This window comes from Octopus bimaculoides, chromosome 13 (genome assembly GCF_001194135.2).
Source record: "Octopus bimaculoides isolate UCB-OBI-ISO-001 chromosome 13, ASM119413v2, whole genome shotgun sequence".
Taxonomy (NCBI): domain Eukaryota; kingdom Metazoa; phylum Mollusca; class Cephalopoda; order Octopoda; family Octopodidae; genus Octopus; species Octopus bimaculoides.
In genome coordinates, this window is record NC_068993.1 from 45,793,117 (window position 1) to 45,797,094 (window position 3,978).

A 3,978-nucleotide genomic window follows, 5' to 3' on the forward strand; every position below is an offset into this window, starting at 1 on the left:
ATATATATATATATATATATATATACATATATATATACATATATCTGTATAAATGTGTGAATTGCTTTGCACATGTTCGCACTCATTTCTTGTGTGTCAGCAATGCATACATGAGTCTGTATATTTCGTGTGAAATAGATGCATATATTTATATGTGTATGCCCTCACCTGTTAATACGTATCTATCAATGTATGCAATTTCTGTGATTCTAGGCATGTTTTCTGCATTTTATGTGTATATAAATGGATCATTTTATCCTGTAGTATTGTACACAAAAGAATCATTTATTATCCCAATATCATTACTCCTTTAATTCCCCTTTCTCTCCACGCCTTCGTTCCATTATCTCAATGTTCTTTCCAAAGTAAGCCATCATTTGTTCGTAAACTATTCATCAGAAGATTTACCATTCCCCTGGGTAAACGTTCAGAAATCAATACATACAATATTTGCACCGCTTCTCTATCGAAATCAAATTAGTTTCCTCTTTGATAACACTAAAGAAATGCGCTATGTTTGTTTTAAATTTCCAGTCAAGTAATTGCTGTAATGTTTTTCAACAGTTGTCAAATTTGAATCGCACCGGTGAAATAACATGTTCTTGTGTGTGATGAAACTAGAGGTAAACTTTTATGAAGCTCGTACCACGGTGTGAGTTCAGTACTCGTTGGAAGGGTTACGGTTTTATAATTACGTCACTGTATAACCGCTACTAAAAGCTACTACATATTGTTTTATTTTGACAGACAGAGCAGCCAGTTTTCCCTCATAACATATTTTTCATCTTTAGAATACCAGAATTCGTTAATAATTAATATACACTGAACCGCAAAGGAAACGCGATGTTTTGAAATGTCATTTTATGCGGTAAATCTGAAAATTTATTTCGGGGATGTGACTAAATATTCCAAGACATGCTGGTTTATGGCTGAGACCCAAATTGCAGGTAACCTTTCAACTTTTCCTGAAGCGAGACGCCAAAACGCAGCTGCAGTGAATGCCGTCGGCGGGAGTCCCAAACAGTTGTCATGAAATCAGGTATGATCCGATTGTCAGCAGCGCAGAGAGAACAAGCCATCGGCCAATTGCAAGCAGGGCAACGTGCCTTGATTGTTGCAAAAGCTTACAATATCCATGTTACCACCATCTATCGCCTGCAGCAGCACAACATCATTGCAGACCGTGTGATCCCGGGTGACCACAAGCAGGCAGGATCGCTTCATCCATCTGCAACACTTCTATCATCGCTTCAGACCAGCCAGCACGACAGCTCGCGAGTCAATTGGCACTGGATAGCGACCCATCAGCGACGACTGGCTGCCAGCAACATGCGTTACCCTCATCCTACTCGAGGGCCTGTCCTCACCGCCAGTCAACGTCCGGTACGATTAAAGTGGGCCACATAGCACCGACATTGGCGGCATCAACAATGGAGGTCGATAGTCTTCTCTGACGACAGCCGGTACTGCGTTTCCACTTCGGATGACAGATTGAAGGTGTGGAGTGGGAGGGGGTGAACGCAACAGTGACACGTGTGTCATGGAGAGAGACGCATGGGGTGGCCAAAGTATCAGAGAATTGGGCCCACGTATTCCAAAATGTTGGTGCAGGCAGAGGGAATGGCATCACAGCACAGTGCTACATTGACCAGATCCTAAGACCTCACATCACGCGCTTCTTCGTGCGTCACCATAGCCCTGTGTTCCAACAGGAAAATGCTCCCTCACACACGGCTAGCATCACCATAGACTCGCTGCGTCAGCACAACATCAGAACCATTCCTTAGCCGGCTCTCAGTCCGGATTTGAACCCAATTGGACACCAGTGGGATGAAATTCAGAGACAGCTGAATCAGGTGGTTCCATGGCTGAAAAACTTGACATAATTGCGAGCGCTTGTCTTTAAAGAAACTGGGGAGGTTTATTGATCTAACAGCCATGTTCTAGGTACATTTTCTCCACCAAATAAATAAATATATTAATAAACAAGAAAGAAAAAAAAACGATTAAATAATCACGAACGCAATAGCATTACTCGACGAAGGACGACCCCTCGTTACGAAACAGCAGCAATCTAATCACTTGAAATATGTGACATATTCTACGTGTAATAATATAAAGAAGGCAATATTATAACAGTTTTTCGCTTAGTCACAAGGAAGATATGTTCATGCAAAGTGATTAGAAAATTCCATCTACCCCAGTACTTGGCGGGTACTTTATTTTACCGGCTCTATATATAAACATAAGCAAACATCAGTTCTGAAGTTGGTCCGATATATTTTATTTAATTATGAAAGGATGAAGGTCAGAGGAAAATCAAAATTAATACTACACTTTTTAATTCAGAAGAGTTTTAGAATTCTCGAAATCATAATTCTAATTAATACATAAATGACAATAGAACCAGATACATAATCACATCCATTAACTTATTATTGTGGCTGCTATACGGCATTGCGCACACAAACGACTGCGTGATTTCAAATAAGATAAACATATATAAGCCAATGAACACGATTACGTAATTCCTCTTATTTTGTCATTAATGCATTATTGTATAAATCACTATATATATATATATATATATATATATATATATATATATATATATGTGTGTGTGAGTATATATATATATATATATATATATATATATATGTATATATATGTATGTGTGTGTGTTTGTGTATGCATACGTACAGATTGACAAAGTGAGAGAGGGATAGATGTATACAAGGCCGTCGATGTGGAACATTCGGCTAGTTTGATATATTTTTGTTTTATGTACGAATTTGTTGACCATTCAACAGAAACCAAGTACGTATCGGTCTGCCTACGATGAAATATCTAACAAACCGCTTTATACATTCATGTCAAATTAGAACTTAGCACTAATAGGTAGACTAATTTGCATATCCGGCATTTCTCGGTGGGTTAATTAAGTTATTAATAAATATTTATTCACAATATAGCGTGCATAACTATTTTCAATTCATCTTAGATTTTCAAATTAACGCTCTGTTGCGTATAAGATTATAATACTGTATGCGTGTGCCTAAGTGTGCGATAATGGTGCATGTAGGCGTGTTTGTCTGTTGTTAATTGGGGATGTATAGCTTTCATATTTTTCATAAAGTGACAGGCATTGTTGAGAGTTAAGAAGCTTGCTTTGCTAACACGACGTTTTGGGTTCTGTCCCCGTAGGACGGTACCTTATGTAAATGTCTTCTCGAACTTTGAACAAACCAATACCTAGATAGACCAATACCTACAATCTGTATGGAAATCTCTCGTATATATATATATATATATATATTTGATCAATAAGTATCCGGGCTGTGGGCATAGTAACGGAGCTAAAGCATCCAGAGTAAAGCTGCTCAGCACAGATTGACCTTAAACTCTGCTGTGCTTGCACACAAAGTTTTAACGTTTGAGCTCACTTCCGCTATTTACAGCAGTGCTTGAAAGTAAGGTGTGTAGCGTATGCTCGTAGCATTGAGCATGCATCAAATTTGGCAAAAGCTTGGCGATACCTGCTCAGAGGCCTACGCCAAGGTTGAAAAAGTTTTCATCGTACTCAGCACAGTCAAGGAGATCTTGTGTAACTGAAACCCGAGTGTCATTTCCGTCAGCTGAAAGCAGTTTTGGCACAGACTTGGCAGACACGCGTCTGATACCCAATTTTCAGTGATAATGGACTGATTATCTAATTAATCTACACATCCTCTGATAACTCACGGATGGTGATTCGATGATTTCCTCTCGCAGCTGCACGTACATCTACAATGTTTTTCTCAGCTCTGCTGGTTGTGGCTTTCCCACAACGTTCGTCATTACCGACACGTTTTCGGCCATCTTGGAAACGCCTGAACCACTCATACCCTTCTCTCCATACACTTTCTGCAACTTTGTGTAGGCCTCTGAGCTGGTATCACCATGACAACTTTCTCTGTTATGGTCTGTTATAGTATATAT

The 3,978-nt window shown here is 39.2% G+C and overlaps 1 protein-coding gene across 1 annotated transcript in view; it reads left to right on the forward strand.

Annotated features, from left to right (window-relative positions):
- Window positions 1–3,978, forward strand: part of LOC106869702 (uncharacterized) — an 875,881-nt gene that overhangs the window by 216,983 nt on the left and 654,920 nt on the right. The gene's annotated exons all lie outside the window — the stretch shown is intronic.